General features: G+C 45.5%; 1 long non-coding RNA gene across 2 annotated transcripts in view; it reads left to right on the forward strand.

Moving 5' to 3' along the window:
- LOC142661485 (uncharacterized) overlaps nt 1-23,795 on the forward strand; it is a 109,215-nt gene that overhangs the window by 31,888 nt on the left and 53,532 nt on the right. The gene's annotated exons all lie outside the window — the stretch shown is intronic.

Raw genomic sequence — 23,795 nt, forward strand, 5'->3', positions numbered from 1 at the left:
TACTCTGAATGGTCCCCGGTAATAAGTGGTGTACCCCAGGGTTCAGTGCTGGGACCACTATTATTCAACTTATTTATTAATGATATAGAAGATGGGATTAATAGCACTATTTCTATTTTTGCAGATGACACCAATCTATGTAATATAGTTCAGTCTATGGAAGATGTTCATGAATTGCAGGCAGATTTAAAGAAACTAAGTGTTTGGGCGTCCACTTGGCAGATGAAGTTTAATGTAGATAAATGTAAAGTTATGCATCTGGGTACCAACAACCTGCATGCATCATATGTCCTAGGGGGAGCTACACTGGCGGATTCACTTGTTGAGAAGGATCTGGGTGTTCTTGTAAATCATAAACTCAATAACAGCATGCAGTGTCAATCAGCTGCTTCAAAGGCCAGCAGGATATTGTCGTGTATTAAAAGAGGCATGGGCTCACGGGACAGGGATGTAATATTGCCACTTTACAAAGCATTAGTGAGGCCTCATCTAGAATATGCAGTTCAGTTCTGGGCTCCAGTTCATAGAAAGGATGCCCTGGAGATGGAAAAAATACAAAGAAGAGCAACGAAACTAATTAGGGGCTTGGAGAATTTAAGTTATGAGGAAAGATTGAAAGAATTAAACCTATTTAGCCTTGAAAAAAAGACGACTAAGGGGGGACATGATTAACTTATATAAATATATTAATGGCACATACAAAAAATATGGTGAAATCCTGTTCCTTGTAAAACCCTCTCAAAAAACAAGGGGGCACTCCCTCCGTCTGGAGAAAAAAAGGTTCAAGCTGCAGAGGCGACAAGGCTTCTTTACTGTGTGAACTGTGAATCTATGGAATAGCCTACCGCAGGAGCTGGTCACAGCAGGGACAGTAGATGGCTTTAAAAAAGGGTTAGATAATTTCCTAGAACAAAAAAATATTAGCTCCTATGTGTAGAAATTTTTCCTTCCCTTTTCCCGTCCCTTGGTTGAACTTGATGGACATGTGTCTTTTTTCAGCCGTACTAACTATGTAACTATGTAACTATGTAACTATGTATAAGCTGCGAGAGTGCATCCGGGTATACCTACAGGTTTAGGCTATATGAAGGGAAGGCCACCCCAAACCAGACTGCATCCTGGACTACAATAGGTACATGGGAGGGATGGACTTGTAAGATCAAATCCTGAAGCCCTACAGCGCCATGCGGTGTGGTATAAGAAGCTGGCTGGGCATATCATACAGATGGCATTGTACAATGCGTACGTGCTACGTCGATGTGCAGGCCAGACGGGAACTTTCCTGGAATTTCAAGAGGTGATTATCAAGAACCTAATCTTTAGGGACCAAGAAGGGGGGGCACCCAGTACTTCTGGAAGCGGGGCCACTCACGCATCGTACCAGGGCGGTAACACTTTCCAGGAGAAGTTCCCCAAACTGGCAAGAAGGGAAAAAGTCAAAAGAGGTGCAAAGTCTGATATAAGAGGGCGATAAGAGATGACACAATATATCAATGTGACACATGTCCCGAATAACCAGAGCTCTGTATGAAAGGCAGTTGTAAAATTTATCATACATCCCTTGGTTTATAATTTACCCCAATTTTACTTACCCTGATGCACTCCGCACAGCTTATCCCCCCTCGTCTTTCCTCTCTGAGCCCTGCTGTGTGTCCAGGCAGCTGATAACAGCCACATGTAGGGTATTCCCATACCCGGGAGAACCCACATTACAGTTTATGGGGTGTATGTCTCTGGTCAAAATGCTCACTACACCTCTAGATGAATGCCTTAAGGGTGTAGTTATTAAAACGGGGTCACTTCTTGCGGGTTTCAACTGTACTGGTACCTCAGGTGCTTCTGCATACATGACTTCGCACTAGAAAATCCCCAGTAGGCCAAATGGTGGTCCTTTCCTTCTGAGCCCTCCCATGGGCCCAAACGGCAGTTTATCACAACAAATGGGGTATTGCGGCACTCAGAACAAATTGCGCAACATAATGGGGTATTTTGTTTCTTGTGAAAATAAGAAATTTTCAGCCAAAACTACATATTATTTGAAAAAATAATTTTGTTTTCATTCCCAGCCCAATTCAAATAAGTTCTGTGAAGAAACTATGGAGTCTAAATGGTCACATTACCCATAAATGAATTCCTTGAGGGGTGTAGTTTCCAAAATGGGGTCACTTCTGGTGGGTTTCCGTTGCTTTGATACCTCTGGGGCTCTGCAAATGCGACATGGCACCCGAAAACCAATCCAGCAAAATCTGCACTCTAAAGAACACACAGCGCTCCTTCCCTTCTGAGGCCTCCCATGGGCCCAAACGGCAGTTTATTGCCACAAATGGGGTATTGCTGCACTCAGGAGAAATTGGGCAACAAAATTGAGTATTTTGTTCCCTGTGAAAATAAGAAATTTTGATCACAAATGAAATTTTATTGGAAAAAATGGCATTTTTTTCATTTCACAGCCCAATTCAAATACGTGCTGTGAAAAAACTGTGTGGTCAAAATGGTAACAACAACCATATATGAATTCCCTGAGGGGTGTAGTTTCCAAAATGGCGTCACTATTGGGGGATTCCTACTGTTTTGGCACCTCAACACCTCTTCAAACCTGGCATGCTGCCTAAAATATATTCTAATAAAAAAGACGCCTCAAAATGCACTAGGTGCTTCTTTGCTTCTAGGGCTTGTGTTTTAGTCCACGAGCGCAGTAGGGCCACATGTGGGACATTTCTAAAAACTGCAGAATCTGGACAATACAGATTTAGTAGTGTTTCTCTGGTAAAACCTTCTGTGTTACAGAAAAAAAAATGAATAAAATTGAAATTCAGCAAGAAAAATGAAATTTTCAAATTTCACCTCCACTTTGATTTAATTCCTGTGAAATGCCTGAAGGGTTAAAAAACTTTCTAAATGCTGTTTTGAATACTTTGAGGGGTCTAATTTTTAAAATGGGGTGTTTTATGGGGGTGTCTAATACATAGGCCCCTCAAAGCCACTTCAGAACTCAAGAGGTACCTTAAAAAAAAGGCTTTTGAATTTTTCTTAAAAATATGAGAAATTGCTGTTTATGTTCTAAGCCTTGTAACGTCCAAGAAAAATAAAATAATATTCAGAAAACGATGCCAATCTAAAGTAGACATATGGGAAATGTGAACTAGTAACTATTTTGGGTGGTATAACCGTCTGTTTTACAAGCAGATGCATTTCAGTTCTGAAAAATTCAATTTTTTCAAAAAATTTTCTACATTTTGCAATTTTTCACCAATAAACACTGAATATATCGACCAAATTTTACCACGAACATGAAGCCCAATGTGTCACGAGAAAACATTCTCAGAATCGCTTGGGTAGGTTTAAGCATTCCGACGTTATTACCACATAAAGTGAAATATGTCAGATTTGAAAAATGGGCTCTGAGCCTTAAAGAGGCTCTGTCACCAGATTTTGCAACCCCTATCTGCTATTGCAGCAGATAGGCGCTGCAATGTAGATTACAGTAACGTTTTTATTTTTAAAAAACGAGCATTTTTGGCCAAGTTATGACCATTTTTGTAATTATGCAAATGAGGCTTGCAAAAGTCCAAGTGGGTGTGTTTAAAAGTACAAGTCCAAGTGGGCGTGTATTATGTGTGTACATCGGGGCGTTTTTAATACTTTCACTAGCTGGGCGCTCTGATGAGAAGTAACATCCTCTTCTCTTCAGAACGCCCAGCTTGTGACAGTGCAGATCTGTGACGTCACTCACAGGTCCTGCATCGTGACGGCCACATCGGCAGCAGAGGCTACAGTTGATTCTGCAGCAGCATCAGCGTTTGCAGGTAAGTCGATCTTACCTGCAAACGCTGATGCTGCTGCAGAATCAACTGTAGCCTCTGCTGCCGATGTGGCCGTCACGATGCAGGACCTGTGAGTGACGTCACAGATCTGCACTGTCACAAGCTGGGCGTTCTGAAGAGAAGAGGATGTTACTTCTCTTCACAGCGCCCAGCTAGTTAAAGTATTAAAAACGCCCCGATGTACGCACATAATACACGCCCACTTGGACTTGTACTTTTAAACACACCCACTTGGACTTTTGCAAGCCTCATTTGCATAATTACAAAAATGTGACGTCATAGAAAAATAAAAGGACGTTCAAAAAACGATGCCAATCTAAATTAGACATATGGGTGATGTTAATTAGCAACAATTTTGTGTGGTATAACTGCCTGTCTTACAAGCAGATACATTTACATTTAGAAAAATGCTAATTTTTGCAATTTTTCACAAAATTTTGGTGTTTTTCACTGATAAATATTGAATTTATCGACCAAATTTTTCCACTATCATAAAGTCCAATGTCTCACGAGAAAACAATCTCAGAATCGCTTTGATAGGTAAAAGCATTCCGGAGTTATTACTACATAAAGTGAAATATGTCAGATTTGAAAAAATGTGTCTGGTCCTGAAGGCCAAAATGAGCTTGGTCCTGAAGGGGTTAAAGGATCAATGTTTTGCTTACGGTTTCCTTTGACAAAACCAATGACTTATACGTTAAATGTATACATGTGATGTATGCCCTGCAGTGGCATACGTCACCCATAGGCTCCCTTGTTACAAAAACATATACTGCATGGTATATATATATTTTTTACAGGGTCCGGCCGGATGGAAAAGCTTTGTTTATTACGATATTCCATCCTTCAAAAAAATGTATACTGGCATTCCAGCCTGACGGAGGAAAAAAGGACACTCTTTTGGCCCCTGCTGGACTAATGGAGCCCTATGGTCATGTTTAGGGTGGACGTCGAGAACTTTCAAGAAGTACGCACTTAACAGACATCACAAATGTGATGTGAACAGGGCCTAAGCAGTGGTGTCGATAGCACTGGGCATCCGGGGGTCAAAGTCCCTGATTTTTGGCCCAGTGCCCCGGATCCCCCGGGACTGCCACATGTAATTGTATCTGTGTGCTCAGGACGCAGATACAATTAATTCCTATGGCGGAGCAGGGAGCTATCAGCTCCCTGCTCTGCATTCACTAGGAGCAGGGAGGCATGTGCCCCTGGGCCGGTTCTCTGGTAGTTTAGGGCCATCGGGGAATAAGAGTAGCACAGGAGAGCGTTGGAAATTATCCCTGGGATTCTCCTGCATAGAAAATGTGACCTCCGCCCGGGAGGCTGCATTATATGACGTCATTTCTGATGTATAATGCAGCTGTCCCAGGTCACACGTGCAGGAGAATCACAGGTCCCGACCAGGCTGCAATAGAATATGGAATCCTGCAGTTTACTGCTCTGCATGGTCCCATCTAGTTCCCAAACAGGCAGAGACTACGGAGGAAGAAGAAAGGGCTGGATAAGAGTAGTGACACATAGCTCTCTCCCCCTCCTGCCTGCAGCTTTTACTAGGCAGCTGATGAAGATTCCTCCACCCAGCTCAGGACAGGTAAGAGGGAATTGTAATGTTATGTGTGGGGGAGGAGATTCTTTAGAAATCGTTTTTGTGGGGAGGGGGACTTAACTGTAAATATTATGTGTGGGGGAGAGGATTCTGTGTAAAATGTGTTTGTTGGGAGGGGGACTTAACTGTAAATATTATGTGTGGGGGGAGGGAATTCTGTGTAAAACGTTTTTGTGGGGGAGGGGTGACTTGGCTGTGAATGTTGTGTGGGGAGGGGGAACTTGACTGTACGTGCAGTTGCACACGACCGAGTTCAGCATTTCCCGGCCCGACCACGGTACAGGTAAATGGGACTTCTGGTATCATAGACATTTTAAGATGCTAGGAGTCCCTGCCTCCTGCTGTTCCGTGCTGTATCATTCTGTTCAGTACGAAACCACAGTTCACCTGTACCGTGGTCGGTCCGACCTGTACCGTGCAAGAGGTGTAAATGTAATGTGTGGGGTGAGGGGATTCTGTTTTAAGGCCATGTACACTTTTGAAAATGTTATATATACAAATATATATATATATATATATATATATATATATATATATATATATATATATATATATATATATATATAGATAGAAAATGCTATATACATATATATATATATATATATATATATATATATATATATAGTTTTAAAAATGTGTATCAGTGTTATCGATGCAACTTTCTAATTACATTTTATTAAAATTTATTTTTACTTTTTGAGATACAGCTGCTTTGTATTCAGGATTTCCTGAATCCTTGTTTCTGTCAGGCCTGCGGGACTGACGAGTTCAGACTCAGCGGGTGCTGATAGTTTAGAACTTAGATGTGATCGATAACAGCTGGATCCAGCGTGTCAGAAACACACAGGACCCGCTGTCACTGAACCTGTCAGTCCCACTGACCTGATGGATTTAGGCAGGGGTGCAATCTGGCTGGTTCACCCTGGTTCTCCCGAACCGGTTGTTAAAATGACACCGGTTTACTGAACCGGGGTGAAGCGGGAAACTGGAACCGGTCCCCTGCTCTCCTTAGGATGCGGATACAATTGAGTTGCCTAGCGCTGCCCTGGCGAGGCACAGGATGCCTCACCATTCGGGGCTTTAGTGGTGATGCAGTCGGCACGTTGACGTCATTGCGCCGCTGCGACTTTCCGCTGGAGGACTGGCTTTGCTGCAGGACGGAGCGGGAACGGGACAGGTAAGCGTATAATGTTGTTGTTTTTTTCCCTTCTACTGTGGGCAGCGTTGGGGTCTTATCTACAGGGGACTATATAGGGAACACTAACTAAAGGGGACTATATAGGGGACACTAACTACAGGGGACTATATAGGGAACACTAACTACATGGGACTATATAGAGGCACTAGCTACAGGGGACTATATAGGGAACACTAACTACAGGGGACTATATAGGGGCACTAACTACAGGGAAATATATAGGGGGCACTAACTACAGGGGGAACTCTATAGGGGGCACTAACTACAGGGGACTATATAGGGAAAACGAACTACAGGGGGGCTATATAGGGAACACTAACTACAGGGAACTATATAGGGGCATTAACTACAGGGGACTATATAGGGGCATTAACTACATAACTACAAAGGACTATATAGGGGGCACTAACTACAGGGGAAACAATATAGGGAACACTAACTACAGGGGACTATGTAGGGGGCACTAACTACAAGGGAGACTATATAGGGAACACAAACTACAGGGGACTATATAGGGAACACTAACTACAGGGGACTATATAGGGGACACTAACGACAGGGGACTATATAGGGAACACTAACTACAGGGGACTATATAGGGAACACTAACTACAGGGGACTATATAGGGGCACTTACTACAGGGCACTATATATGGAACACTAACTACAGGGGACTATATAGGGGCACTAACTACAGGGAAATATATAGGGGGCACTAACTACAGGGAACTATAGAGGGGGCACTAACTACAGGGAACTATATAGGTGGCACTAACTACAGGGGGAACTCTATAGGGGGCACTAACTACAGGGGACTATATAGGGAAAACTAACTACAGGGGGACTATATAGGGAACACTAACTACAGGGAACTATATAGGGGCACTAACTACAGGGGACTATATAGGGGCATTAACTACATAACTACAAAGGACTATATAGGGGGCATTAACTACAGGGCAAACTATATAGGGAACACTAACTACAGGGGACTATGTAGGGGGCACTAACTACAAGGGAGACTATATAGGGAACACGAACTACAGGGTACTATATAGTGGGCACTAACTACAGGGGGGACTATATAGGGGCACTAACTACACTAACTATACAGGGAACAATAACTACAAGGGACTATATAGGGGGCACTGACTATAGGGGGGATTATATAGGGGACATTAACTACAGGGGGACTATATAGGGAACACTAACTACAGGGGACAATATAATATGCTCTCTTTTGGGCTAGCTGGATTAAGTGGCTTGTGATATAAGTGGAGTTATTAAACCGGATTGTGTTGCTGTATTCCTGTGTGTGATACTGTGCGAGATAACTAAATTGAGTGCTTACAAATAGAATCTAGCAAAACTCACACAATTTAAAAACCTTTTTTTCTTTGCAGCTTCTTTCCTGCTGTTCAGCTGACTAGGGGGAGGGTTATTTGCTCTCAGGTGATATAAATTAGCCAGCAGGACTCACTCTGAGCTTGCTCTCTTTTGCGCTAGCTGGATTAAGTGGCTTGTGATATAACTGGAGTTATTAAACCAGAGATAAAAAGAGGAGTTAAAGTCCCTGTTAGTACTCTTCTTTTCTTTTATTTTTTTCAATTGTTCACTGTTTTTTTGTAACAGAAATAATGAATAGCAAGATTGGAGGTTTTCTTCAGTGCGCAGTTTGCCATATGTATGCACGACTGGAGCAATAGTTCCAGGGTGAATACCACTGTGGCAGATGTGAGCATGTTGTTCACCTGGAAGCTCTCATTAGAAAAGTAGAGGCACAAAATGCAACACTGAGGGCGATAGACAATCTTGAACGGAGCAGGCTGCTCACTGAGCAAGCAGTTAGTGGTGTAGAACTGGAGGGGGAAGACATGAGGCAGCAGGATCAGGCAAGTAGCTGGGTTAATGTAGTTATGGGCAGTAGAAAGGGGTCCAAAAAAAGGAAGGCCAATCCTGTTTCTGATATTCCAAGCAAAATTGCCAAGTTGGGTGATGATGCGAGGGTGTCGGTCTCAGAAATGGCAGCCCTAGAGGATACCGATCTCCCTAACAGCCGGGAGAACAGCCCAGCTAGTCATCGGCAGGATGGCAATGCAGGTAAGGCAGGACAATTAGTAGTTGTAGGGGATTCTATAATCAGTAAGACGGATAGAATAATTTGTCGCCAAGACCGCTTCAACTGAATGGTTTGCTGTCTCCCTGGTGCCAGGGTTCGGCATGTGGTGGAACGGGTGGATAAAGTACTGGGAGGGGCTTGTGATGATCCAGCTGTCGTGGTCCATGTGGTTACCAACGATAGAATACATGGTAGGTGGAGGAGCCTTAAGAATAATTTTAAAGAACTAGGCTACAAGCTGAAGGGAAGGACCTCTAAGGTAGTACTCTCAGGAATGCTGCCTGTGCCATGCGCATCACAGGAAATATAGCGGGAGCTCAGGGAGTTAAATGCATGGCTGAAGTCTTGGTGTAAAGTAGAAGGCTTTGGGTTCCTAGAGCACTGGGCTGACTTCATATTGAGGTACAAACTGTATTTTGCAGGCGATTTGCATCTAAATGGAAGGGGGTCCGCTGTGTTTGGGGAGAGAATTCTAGCTGAGGTGGCGGAGTATTTTAACAAGGGCTGAGGAGGGAGGTCAATGTAGAAAATAAAGGGGTAGTTAGATTAGAGAGGGGTCAGATTATATTGGTGGGGGAGTAACAGACTGTGGGGAGAGGACTAGACAACAGGATAAGGAGATCCTTTTGTTACAAAACAGCAATGAAAATAAAAATGCCCAAATAATGTCAAATATTGACTTTTCCGATACTGAAAGAGAAAAATTGAAAGGCAAGTTAAAGTGTATATTCACAAATGCCAGAAGTCCAGCAAGCAAAATGGGGGAGCTGGGGGCCTTGATACTGGAGGAACATATTGATATAGTTGGTGTTGCTGAAACATGGCTGGACTCTTCACATGACTGGGCTGTAAATCTACAGGGTTTTACACTGTTTGGAAAGACAGGACAAATAGGAAAGGCGGGGGTGTATGTCTGTATGTGACATGAAAGTGAGTGTGAAAGAGACAATAGTGGGTGAAGATTGTGAGGAGATTGAAACCTAGTGGGTGGAATAACAAAGGAGGTAAACACTGAAAAAATTACTTTTTTATAGACCCCCCAATATAACTCAGGAGATAGAAGGTCAAATATATAAACAAATGGGGCGGGCTGCACAGGCAGTTACTGTAGTGATAATGGGAGATTTTAATTACCGGGATAGTAATTGGGGTCATGGTTCAGCTTCAACTGCAAAGGGGAGAAAATTCCTCAACCTGTTGCAGGAAAATTTTATGGGCCAGTTTGTGGAAGACCCGACTAGAGGTGAAGCTCTGTTGGATCTAGTCATTTCTAATAATGCAGAGCTTGTTGGGAATGTCAATGTTCGTGAAAACCTCGGTTAGGCCTCATTTACACGAGCGTGTGCGTTTTGCGCACGCAAAAAACCGCAGCGTTTTGTGTGCGCAAAAGGCACTTGCCAGCTCCGTGTGTCATCAGTGTATGATGCGCGGCTGCATGATTTTCGCGCAGCCGCCATCATAGAGATGAGGCTAGTCTACGTCAGTCACTGTCCAGGGTGCTGAAAGAGTTAACTAATCGGCAGTAACTCTTTCAGCACCCTCGACAGTGAATTCCGATCACAATATACACCAACCTGTGAATAAAAAAAAGCCGTTCATACTTACCAAGAACTTCCTGCTTCCTCTAGTCCGGTCTCCCGGCCGTTGCCTTGGTGACGCGTCCCTCTCTTGACATCCGGCCCCACCTCCCTGGATGACGCGGCAGTCCATGTGACCGCTGCAGCCTGTGATTGGCTGCAGCCTGTGCTTGGCCTGTGATTGGCTGCAGCTGTCACTTGGACTGAATCGTCATCCCGGGAGGTCAGACTGGAGGAAGAAGCCGGGAGTTATCGGTAAGTCAGAACTTCTTTTTTTTTTTACACGTTCATGTATATTGTGATCGGAAGTCACTGTCCAGGGTGCTGAAACAGTTTAACTCTTTCAGCACCCTGGACAGTGACTGTCTCCTGACGTCACGTACCGGAACATTTTTTGCCGGGTTCGGTCAAAACGAGTTCGGCCGAACCCGGTGAAGTTCGGTTCGGTTTGGACGATTCGCTCATCTCTAAGACACTCCGTTTGGATGTTAGTAAACAGAAAAGCACGTGGTGCTTTTCTGTTTACATTCAGAGTTTGACAGCTCTTGCGCGAATCACGCAGTTCGCACGGAAGTGCTTCCGTGCGACCTGCGTGGTTTTCACGCACCCATTGACTTCAATGGGTGCGTAATGCGCGAAAAACGCAGAATTTTAGAACATGTCGTGAGTTTTTTTCAGCGCACTCACGCTGAGCAAAACTCACGGACTGTCTGCACGCGACGGACGTATATCACATTCGTGTAAATGAGGCCTAACAGTGATCAAAATATAGTCCCATTTTACCTATACTGTAAAAAGCAAACACAGGCTGGGAGGGCAAACACTTAATTATAAGAAGGCTAATTTCCCAAGGATGAGGGCTGCAATTCAGGATATAGACTGGGAAGAACTAATGTCAAATAATGGTACAAATTATAAATGGGAGATTTTCAAATCTACTTTGGGTAATTATAGTGCAAAATTTATTCCTATAGGTAACAAGTATAAACTACTAAAATTGAACCCCACATGGCTTACACCTTCTTTAAAAAGGGCAATATATGACAAAATCTCAAATCTGAGGATACAGCTGTAGTCTTTGTAAATTATAAAGAGCTTAATAAAATCAGCAAAAATACAAAATGAAAGGCAGGTGACCAAGGAAAGTAAAACAAATCCCCAAAAATTCTGAACATGTAGTACCCCTAAATAGTGGTAATGCAGAGTTGGTCACAGGGAATGAAGAGAAGGCAGAGTTTCTAAATTGGTACTTCAGCTCTGTATATACAACAGAAGAAAGAGCAGCTGATATAGCCGTTGCCAGTGCTGTTAATATATCAGTTGATATACTGAATTGGCTGAATGTAAATATGGTCCAAGCTAAGTTAAATAAAATAAATGTACACAAGGCCCGGGACCAGATGGGTTAAACCCTAGAGTTTTTAAAGAGCTTAGTTCAGTTATTTCTGTCCCCCTCTTCATAATCTTTAGAGATTCTCTAGTGACTGGTATATTGCCAAGGGACTGGCGCAGGGCAAATGTGGTGCCTATATTCAATAAGGGCTCTAGGTCTTCCCCGGGTAATTATAGACCAGTAAGCTTAACTTCCATCGTGGGGAAAATTTTTGAGGGGTTATCGAGGGACTATATACAGACTTATGTGACAAAAAATAGTATTACAAGTGACAGCCAGCACGGTTTTACTAAGGACAGAAGTTGTCAACCCAACCTGATGTTTTTATGGAGGTGAGCAGAAGCTTAGACAGAGGGGCCGCTGTGGATATAGTAGTTTTGGACTTTGCAAAGGTATTTGACATTATCCCTCATAGACGTCTAATTGGTAAATTAAAGACTATAGGTTTAGAAAGTATAGTTTGTAATTGGATTGAGAATTGGCTCAAGGACCGTATCCAGAGAGTTGTGGTCAATGATTCCTACTCTGAATTGTCCCCGGTTATAAGTGGTGTACTCCACGGTTCCGTGCTGAGACAACTATTATTCAACTTATTTAATAATGATATAGAGGATGGGATTAATAGCACTGTTTCTAGTTTTGCAGTTGACACCAAGCTATGTAGTATTGTTCAGTCTATGGAAGATGTACGTAAATTGCAAGCTGATTTGAACACACTAAGTGTTTGGGCATCCATTTGGCAAATTGAGTTTAATATAGATAAATTTAAAGTTATACATCTGGGTACCAACAACCTGCATGCATCATATGTCCTAGGTGGAGCTATACTGGGAGAGTCACTTGTTAATAGGGATCATAAACTAAATAACAGCATGCAATGTCAATCAGCTGCTTCAAAGGCCAGCAACATATTGTTGTGTATTAAAAGAGGCATGGACTCGCGGGACAGGGATGTAATATTACCACTTTACAAAGCATTATTGAGGCCTCATCTAGAATATGCAGTTCAGTTCTGGGCTCCAGTTCATAGAAAGGATGTAAAAGAAGAGGAGAACAAGGAATCTGAAAAGTCACAAGGCTCTGTACTCATGTACGGTGCCAACCAGGCGTATCAAGGATGGAAAAAATGGGGGTAAGGGACTATTCCTGGTTTAAGAAGGCACTCGGCTCAATTGGACTAAAAATATAAATTTATTGGTTTAGCTAAAATATATAATCTTGCATGACTGACAGACAAACAAACAAGCAAACAAACATCACAAACCCGGCTGGGTAAATATAAATATTTCACCAAGTATGACAAACAATTTGCTCATAATGCTGAGAAAAAGGGGGGGGGGAGTAGGTTAGTTCGCCTCATGCGACTGCATATATTTTATAATAAGCACTATAGTATAAGGCATCATGGTGACATGGACGAAAGTCAGTCCAACACACTAACCACAGTATCATAGACAAAGAGAGAAGTACTGGTTTAAATAATGAATATTAATTTCAAACAGCTGCTGCACATAATCGTAGTAACTCATACAAATACTACTAGGCTGTCCAGATGTAGTATATAAGTAATGGCAATAACGGAACAGATTCGCCCATCAGGTAAGTATGTAAGGTAATATACTTATCCAGAGGTTAAATATGTGGCAGCCAGGCATGCAATCCCAGACAGTGAGGGTGAGTCTATCGTTCCTCTTTTAGTCAGAGACCACAGTTCAGGGAACTTCCTTCCTAGTGTCAAAAGTAGGTGACAGCCAGTGGCGTAACTACCATTATAGCAGCCGTAGCGGCTGCTACGGGGCCCGCGGCATGAGGGGGCCCGTGTCGCTCGCCGGCACGGGCCCCCACCATGGCTGGAGGCTCCACTAGCAGCCGCTATGGCTGCTACAGCGGGACGCCACTGAACACTACGGCAGAGCAGGGAGGTATCTCCCCGCTCTGCCATTAAACAAAAGACATGTATCCCCTATCCACAGGATAGGGGATACATGTGTGATCGCTGGCATTGATAGGGAGAACGGGGGACTGAAAGTCCCCTGAAGTTCTCCATCACAAACCTCGGACTTCCGGGGTCTGTGTCGGCAGCTCTGTAGAAATGAATGGAGAGCCGGTCGCGCTTGTGCGCATGCGTGACCAGCGCTCCTTTCATTTTTCTTGAGCTGCGCAGACGCCGGAAATCAGAGGTTAGTCATGGAGAACTTGGGGGACTTTCGGTCCCCCGTTCTCCCTATCGCTGCCAGCAATCACACATGTCTCCCCTATCCTGTGGATAGGGGATACATGTCTTTTGTCTTTTCACACTGTAGGTCGCATTTTTTTGGGGGGTTGGGGACGCTGTATGGCGTTCCCTACAGGGTGGCTGTATAGCGTTCTCTACAGGGGGGGCTGTATAGCGTTCCCTACAGGGGTGGGGCTGTATGGCGTTCCCTACAGGGGGGGGGGCTGTATGGCGTTCCCTACAGGGGGGGCTGTATAGCGTTCCCTACAGGGGGGGCTGTATGGCGTTTCCTACAGGGGGGGCTGTATGGCATTCCCTACAGGGGGGGCTGTAAGGCGTTCCCTACAGGGGGGGGCTGTATGGCATTCCCTACAGGGGGGGCTGTATGGCGTTCCCTACAGGGTGGGGCTGTATGGTGTTCCCTACAGGGGGGGCTGTATGGCATTCCCTACATAGGGGGCTGTATGGCGTCCCCTACAGACCCCCCCTGTAGGGAACGCCATACAGACCCCCTGTAGATAACGCCATACAGACCCCCTGTAGATAACGCCATACAGTCCCCCCTGTAGATAACGCCATACAGTCCCCCCTGTAGATAACGCCATACAGCCCCCTCTGTAGATAGCACCATACAGTCCCCCTATGGATAGCGCCATACAGCCCCTCTGTAGGTAACGCTATACAGCCCCCCCTGTAGGTAATGCCATACAGCCCCCCTGTAGATAACGCCATACAGCCCCCCTGTAGATAACGCCATACAGCCCCCCTGTGGATAGCGCCATACAGCCCCCTCTGTAGATAACGCCATACAGCCCCCTCTGTAGATAGCGCCATACAGCCCCCTCTGTAGATAGCGCCATACAGCCCCCTCTGTAGATAGCGCCATACAGCCCCCTCTGTAGATAGCGCCATACAGCCCCCTCTGTAGATGGCGCCATACAGCCCCCTCTGTAGATGGCGCCATACAGCCCCCCTGTAGATAACGCCATACAGCCCCCTTTGTAGATATCTACAGAGGGGGCTGTATGGCGTTATCTACAGGAGGGACTGTATGGCGCTATCTACAGAGGGGGCTGTATGGCGTCATCTACAGGGGGGACTGTATGGCGCTATCTACAGAGGGGACTGTATGGCGCTATCTACAGAGGGGGCTGTATGGCGCTATCTACAGGGGGGGCTGTAAAAAAGGCACTATCTACAAGGGGGGGTTTGTGTGACACCCAGGGGAGGGGGGGCCCCAGTCAAAAGTTTGCTATGGGGCCCAGTCTTTCCTAGTTACGCCCCTGGTGACGGCAGTGCACTCTGTTCATCAGTCAGGGATTTCCAAACTGCAGAGGAGTCCCACACAATCCGAGCAGTTGGATTATCAAAGCTGGGCATGTGCATATAACAGAAGCGCTCGGTATCGGCGACCAGCTGGAATATGTCGTTCCTATACCTTGACTTCGGGTGTCGGCCGCACAGATCTTTGGCGGGTATGTGCAGCTGTAGCCAGTAGCTCAAAATCCCAGTTAAGTCCGCACTACATGCCAAGCATGTGTTTCAGTCTCCGGACAAAAACAACAGGTTCCAGTATGTGACGTCACATGACACGCTGACACGTATCACTCTGAAGAAGTCACGGAAGTCATTAACCCCTTAAATACAGGGAACGCCTCAGGGGGCACTATCTACAGGGAATGCCTCAGGGGGCACTATCTACAGGGAACGCCTCAGGGGGCACTATCTACAGGGAATGCCTCAGGGGGCACTATCTACAGGGAACACCAAAGGGGGCACTATCTACAGGGAACGCCACAGGGGGCACTATCTACAGGGAACGCCACAGGGGGCACTATCTACAGGGAACGCCACAGGGGGCACTATTTATAGGGAACGCCACAGGGGGTACTATCTACAGGGAACGTCACAGGGGGCACTATCTACAGGGAACCCCACATGGGGCACTATCTACAGGGGATGCCACAGGGGGCACTATACAGGGAATGCCACAGGGGGCCCTATCTACAGGGAGCGCTACAGGGGGCACTATCTACAGGGAATGCCACAGGGGGCACTATCTACAGGGAACGCCACAGGGGGTACTATCTACAGGGAACGTCACATGGGGCACTATCTACAGGGAACCCCACAGGGGGCACTATCTACAGGGGACGCCACAGGGTGCACTATGAGGGGCACTACCTACAAGTGGGCACTATAAGGGGCACTATCTACAGGGGGCAGTGTGTGTGTGTGTGTGTGTGTGTGTGTGTGTGTGTGTGGTGCATTAATTTGCTGTGTTTGACACAATTTTATTCGTGCATGGGCACAGTGTATGGTACTATTATATTCGCACTATTATATTCGGGTGCACAGTGTATGATGCTATTATATTTAGGAGCATAGAGTGTGGCACCATGAGAATTTTCTCTTTGTTTATAGGTGCGGAATTGTTGGAAAAGTGAGAAGTTGAAGACATCTGTGCGGCACACTCTTCAGAAATGGGTCATGGCTGGGAGAAGTCATCGTAGAGGTCTGTACCAGATGGAAAAGAAAAGAGAAAAAGAACGACTCCAATCTGAGAAGTCGTCACTGGTGAGTCACTAAATGTTTAGGCCCCATGCACACGACCATAAAAAACTTGCTTACTCTAGCTATGCTTGTAGCAGACGTGACGTGTGCACGTCTGCTACAAGTACCGCCCACCACTTCCCACTAGAGGAGCCTGCTGGAGGAAGAGGATCCATTAATGCTGGGCAGGGTAAGTATTTCTGATATAGTTTATTAGTAATTGTGTGAGAACTGGAGCCAGGGGAATGCTGGAAGTTGTAGTTTTCTCCTCTTATACCTCCTCCCTGTAATGTCCTCTGATATCACATAGCAGTCTGGGCATGCTGGAAGTTGTAGTTCTCTCTTATACCTCCTCTTTGTAGTCCTGTAATGTCCTCTGATATCCCTTATTAACAGTCTGGACATGCTGGAAGTTGTAGTTCTCTCCTCTTATACCCCCTCCCTGTAAATATTCTCTGTTATCACATACCAGTCTGGGCATGCTGGAAGTTGTAGTTCTCTCCTCTTATACCTCCTCCCTGTAATGTCCTCTGATATCCCTTAAAACAGCTTGGACATGCTGGGTGTTGTAGTTCTCTCCACTTATACCTCCTCCCTGTAATGTCCTCTGATATCACATAATAACAGTCTGGGCATGCTGGAAGTTGTAGTTCTCTCCTCTTATACCTACTCCCTGTAATGTCCTCTGATATCACATAACAACATTCTGGACATGCTGGAAGTTGTAGTTATCTCCTCTTATACCTCCTCCCTGTAATGTCCTCTGATATCACATAACAACATTCTGGACATGCTGGAAGTTGTAGTTCTCTCCTCTTATACCCCCTCCCTCTAAATGTTCTGATATCACATAACAGTCTGGACATGCTGGGATTGTAGTTCTCTCCTCTTATACTTCCTCGTTGTAATGTCCTCTGATATCCCATGACAACAGCCTGGACATGCTGGGAGTTGTAGTCCTCTCCTCTTATACCTCCTCCCTGTAATGTCCTCTGATATAACATAACGGTCTTGACCTGCTGGTAGTTGTAGTTCTCTCCTCTTATATCCCCTCCCTGTAATTGTTCTGATATCACATAAGTCTAGACATGCTGGGAGTTGTAGTTCTCTCCTCTTATACTTCCTCCTTGTGATGTCCTCTGATATCACATAACAGCCTGGACAAGCTGGGAGTTGTAGTTCTCTCCTCTTATACCTTCTACCTGTAATGTCCTCCGATATCCCATAATAACAGCCTGGACATGCTGAGAGTTGTAGTTCTCTCCTCTTATACCTCCTTATTTATTCCTTCCCCAGGTGTAAGAACACTTTTTGTCTGTGATGGTCACTTTACTAGAGGGGCTGATGTTCGTTTTACGTGGGGGGGGGGACTGATTGTCATTTTACTGGTGGGGGACTGAGGCTGATGGTCTCTTTACTGGGGGCATATGGTCTCTTTACTGGGGGGGGGGCTGATGGTCTCCTTATTGGGGGAGCTTATGGTCTCTTTACTGGGGGTGCTGATGGTGACTTTACTGGAGGGGGCTGATGGTCACTTTACTGCGGGGGCTGATGGTCCCTTTACTGTGAGTGGGGTCTGATGGTTTCACTGGAGGGGCTGATGGTCACTTTAATGTGAGTGGGGGTCTGATGGTCACTTTACTGGGGGGGCTGTGGCTGATGGTCACTTTACTGGAGGTGGCTTATGGTCTCTTTACTGGGGGGCTGATGGTCATTTTACTATGAGTGGGAGGCTGATGGTCACTTTACTGTCAGGCTGATGGTCACTTTACTGGAGGGGGCTGATGGTCATTTTACTGTGAGTGGGGGTCTGATGGTCATTTTACTTTGAGGGGGTCTGATGGTCATTTTACTGTGAGTGGGGGGCTGATGGTCATTTTACTGTGAGTGGGGGCTGATGGTCATTTTACAGTGAGTGGAGCTGGTGGTCATTTTACTGTGCGTGATGGGCTGATGGTTATTTTACTGTGAGTGGGGCCTGATGGTTATTTTACTGTGAGTAGGGGTCTGACGGTAATTTTACTGTGAGTGCTGGGCTGATGGTTATTTTACTGTGAGTGGGGGGCTGATGGTCATTTTACTGTGAGGTGGGGGCCATATGATCTTTGAGTGGTTTCTGCCTCTGAACAGTGGCGGATTAAGAAGACCATGGGCCCTGGGCTGTTACCCAAACTTGGGCCCCCCTTCTCCACCGCCAACCTGCCGCGCCGTAACTATTGCTAACACTACCTTTTTGCACAAGCATTAACAAATGGGTGTTACGATTCCCCTTTCACAGGGCTGTGTCCCTACATACTGACAGTATCACACTGTGCAGGGACACAGCGCCAACCCCCCATGTAGACAGCGCCACACACACACCCCCTGTAGATAGAGCCACACACACAGACACACACACACACACACACACACACACACACCCCTGTAGATAGAGACACACACACACACCCCTGTAGATAGAGCCATACACACACACACACACACACACACACCCCTGTAGATAGAGCCACACACACACAACCCCCTGTAGAGAGCGTCACACAGCCCCTTATAGATAGCATCACACAGCACTCCCCCTTATATATAGGGCCACACAGCACTCCCCCCCCCCTTGTATATAGTGCTACACAGCGTCGCTACAGTGCAGCCCTGGGATGACATTTTATCCCATATGACTGCTGCAGCCTGTGATTGGCCTGTGATTGGCTGTAGCGGTCACATGGGGTGAAACGTCATCCCAGGAAGCCGGCCCGGACGAAGAAACAGAATTCTGGGCAAGTATAAGATTTTTATTTTTTCTAAATTGCGTTTTTACATAACATCTGCTATCTGTTGCAGGTTTTACCTCCCCATTGAATTAAATGGGGAAAACCCGAAACAAATGAGCAGCGTTTACGCAAATACAATTGACATGCTGCGGAATAAAAAAACGCACCACAGGTCAATTTCTGAGCTTTTTATCCCCCCACTTATCATTTACGCAGCGTGTGGTGAGAATTGTTCACATCTTACCTACTCTGCTTCTACTGTATTAGGGCTTTTCCACACTTAACAGGATTGCTGTGTATTTTCCGCTCTGAACATACGCAGAATATGATAGCAGCAAAGTGAATGAGATTTACCAAATCTCATCCAGACGCTGCGTAAAATTTCCGACCAGACATTTTGTCCTGCGGTGCGTATTTCTCGTACTGCAGCATGTAAATTCCTGCTGCGGAAAGTGGACAGAAATGCTGCATTTTTTCAGAGGAGACGTCACCATCTCCCAACATTGAGAATAAAAAAGCAAAATACGCACCATTTTCTGCAGCAAAAATGCAGGAAATGGTGCTTTTTTTTCTGCAGCAAAATTTCTGCTAGTTTCTGCGGAATTGCTGAAGAAATATATATATACACACGCGCACGTACACACGAGTATGCACATTATAAACATATAAAGTACATATGAGTATGCACATTATACACATATAAAGTACACACTGTAAACACACACAAGTATGCACATTATACACATATAAAGTACACATTGTAAACACACATGCACTTACCTTTTATGTAGGATATTTGTGAGTCTTCACTGCAGCTCTTCTCCTGCTCGCAGCCCGACACCGAGCCCGCCAACAGTCTCCCCTCCCCCATGTCCCGACAGCTAGCAGCAGGAGGAGAGACGTGTAGAGCAGGGAAGGGGGGCTGGAGGGGGAGTTTCTAAAGCAGCACATACCACGGCTGCTAAGTAGGAGCGAAGCTCCCCTAGTCTCATGACAGGTGCGGTCCTGGCACCGGGGCTCCCTCCGATGCTAGCGACGCCACTGGGCATGAGGGGGTTCGGTGGCTATGGGCCCCCTGGGAGCCTTGGGCCCCGGGCGGCCGCCCGAACCGCCCTAATGATAATCCGCCACTGCCTCTGACCTCCCTTTAAAATTAATAGGAGGCAGAGAAAACCTGCGGCGCTCATTAGGAATGCTTTTTTGCCTGCGGTTTTTGCATTAGCTTCAGCGGCTTAAAAAAATATGGGGAAAAAAACACAGCAAAAAAAAAAAAAAACGTCAAATAACGTTGTCAATTCAAAATCTGCCTGAAAATTCCTAAAGGAATCTTGAGGCAGATTTATTTTTTCTGCCTTACAAAAAAACGCTCTGTGAACATACCCTAAGTGTGTAGTGCTTGTTTTTAGCCATTTTGTTGTCGTTTTGTAAACAATTTTTGGTAGGGGTGCCCTGAGGACATTTTTTTTCTAGGGGTGCCTCGAGCCTGAAAAGGGTGGGAAACTCTAATTTACAGCAAGGTGTCCGGTCAGTAGAAGTGTACCGCAAAAGATAGAATATGTAAGACATGATGCTTTGTATGAGAGCATGGGCCAAAAATGCAGGTCGCTGCCTGCAACTGTCGGCGGCTGGCCATGCCCGCAATCGTGGGCCGTGATTATGTGCCCGGCCGTGTGCATGATGCCTTATTCTCCCTGTGACTGATCACTACTATAGTAACTGAATGATCTGCCGCGAGAATATGTATGTTTTCGTTTTTTTTGTGAAACAGCATCGTTCTGGCTATACTGGGAGCTGTAGTTTTATGCCGTACAAACTTATATGTCAGGGGTTGAACTGAATTTGCAAATGATCTCTGTACTGAGCTGTATTTGTGCTTGTGCATTATATATGTACTGAGCTTGGTTCTGGTGCTGTATATATATGTACTGAGCTTTGTTCTAGAGTCATATACATCATAACAACCAAGCTTAATACATATATACAGCAACAAAGAGAAGCTCATTACATATATACAACTCTAGAACAAAGCTCAATACATATATGCAGCACCAGAATAAAGCTCCGTGTATAAATCAAGCTCAGTACATATATACAGCATCAGAACAAAGCTCACTACATATATACATTACCAGAACCAAGCTCAGTAAGAGCTGTAGTTTTATGCCGTACAAACTTATATGTCAGGGGTTGAACTGAATATGCAAATGATCTCTGTACTGAGCTGTATTTGTGCTTGTGCATTATATATGTACTGAGCTTGGTTCTGGTGCTGTATATATATGTACTGAGCTTTGTTCTAGAGTCATATACATGATAACAACCAAGCTTAATACATATATACAGCAACAAAGAGAAGCTCATTACATATATACAACTCTAGAACAAAGCTCAATACATATATGCAGCACCAGAATAAAGCTCCGTGTATAAATCAAGCTCAGTACATATATACAGCATCAGAACAAAGCTCACTACATATATACATTACCAGAACCAAGCTCAGTATGTATATACAGCACCACAACAAAGCCAAGTACATAAATACAGCACCAGAACCAAGTTCAGTACACATATATACATCCCCAGAACCAAGCTCAGTACATATATACAACACCAGAACATTGATGTTATGCGAAGGGAAATGTTTAGTTATAGTTTTTGTATGGGGGAGGGAGGATTGAGTATTTTGTTCCATTAGGGTATATTCACATGTAGCGGTTAAGGTGCAGTTAAAAAAAACGCATCAAAACTGCTTAAAAAAAAGAGGCGGTTTTATTATGATTTGCTGTGGTTATGTGATGCAGTAATTGGCCACATCTGTTGTTTCATATACGGGTTTTAACCACTCCTCAGCCGCTAGGTGTGCATTTTATAATTAACTACAGACTTTAAAGACTATGTAAAAATTTTAAGCCATTTATAATTAACCCCTTCCCGACATCCGCTGTAGATATACGGCGATGTCGGACAAAGCTTCCCGCAAAGCGCAGTACCATTACGTCGCTGAGATAGTGCGGGCTCAGAAGATGAGCACGCAGCATCACCGCCAGGTGCCAGCTGTATGTTACAGCTGGCACACTGATGTAATGGCCAGGACCGGAGCTAGCCTCCGATCTGGCCGATTAATCCCTCAGCTGCGTTCAATAGAGATCGCAGCATGTGAGTGGTTTTTAGCCAACGGCGCCCCAGAAACGTGATCGCTGGGTTGCCGGTGGCGACAATAGCAAACGGTGGCCTAATACTGGTCTCCCGGTATGCCAGAAACGGAATCCTTCTATGCCCCGCTCAAAGGCGGGCCTTAAAAGGCTTCCGCTATCATCGACAAGATGGTGCCGGCTCAGCTTCCGGCTCAGAAATTGAGCCGACGTCATCAGCAGTGGGTGACCGCTGTATGTTACAGCGGACACCCGCTGTCCCGGCAGGATCCGGAGCTAACTCAGATTCCTGCCATTAACCCCTTAGATGCAGCGATCGAAAGCGATTGCTGCATCTTAGTGGTTTGTAGAAAAATCGGCCTAGCAATGGCCTCCTATTCACCATTAAAGAGGCTCTGTCACCAGATTCTCAAATCGCTATCTCCTATTGCATGTGATCGGCGCTGCAATGTAGAGAACAGTAACGTCTTTGTTTTGTTTTTAAAACGTTCATTTTTGGCCAAGTTATGAGCTATTTTATATATATGCAAATGTGCTTTGAAATGGACGACTGGGCGTGTTTTTTTTCGTATGTCCAACTGGGCGTGTATTGTGTTTTTAACTGGGCATGTTTACTTGTTTTACTAACTGGGCGTTGTGAATAGAAGTGTATGATGCTGACCAGAGCCGCCATCAGGAATTTCAGGGCCCCCTACAGCTAAATTTTCTGGGCCCCCCTACCATGGCACCGCCTGTTAACGGTACTCCGTCCAGCACTGTATCATGCTACCCAGGGCCGCCATGAGGGGGGGGTATTATGGGTACTGATGTGAGAGGCCCAGCCAAACCTAATTGAAAGGGGGGCCCGGCAACTGCCGCGACTTGCCTTTGGTAGAAAAAAAACAGGCCCCTGCAATGGGGCCCGTTTTTTTCACCAAAAGAATGTCGTGAGCTGCGGGCACCCCTTTCAATTAGGTTTGGCCGGGCCTCTCACATGATGGCGGCCCTGGGTAGCATGGGGGTCATCATGGGGGCCGTCAAACACTGCCGCCCGTGCGACCGATCGCGCGCACCCGCAAACTCCCGCGCATGCGCACCCGTGACCGCCTGGAACCGTGCACCGAATTTTGAGGCAGATTTTGACCTGCCCACACTATCTTGCCGCGTTTTTTGCCCGCGGCGATTGAGGACAGCAGACAAAAAACACAGGGAAAAATGCATTTTCTGCCTCCCATTGATTTCGATGGGAGGTCAGAGGCGGAACCGCGGCAAGACGTGCTGCTTTTTCTTTTTTCCACGACTTACTCCCATTGATTTCAGATTAAATCAATGGGAGGCGGTTTTGGAAGTTCTTTGGTGCTGATTCTGACGCAGTGTCCGAGTCAATATCAAGGCCCAAAAACTCTGT

The sequence above is a fragment of the Rhinoderma darwinii genome, chromosome 10, assembly GCF_050947455.1.
Source record: "Rhinoderma darwinii isolate aRhiDar2 chromosome 10, aRhiDar2.hap1, whole genome shotgun sequence".
In the NCBI taxonomy this organism is placed as follows: Eukaryota; Metazoa; Chordata; class Amphibia; order Anura; family Rhinodermatidae; genus Rhinoderma; species Rhinoderma darwinii.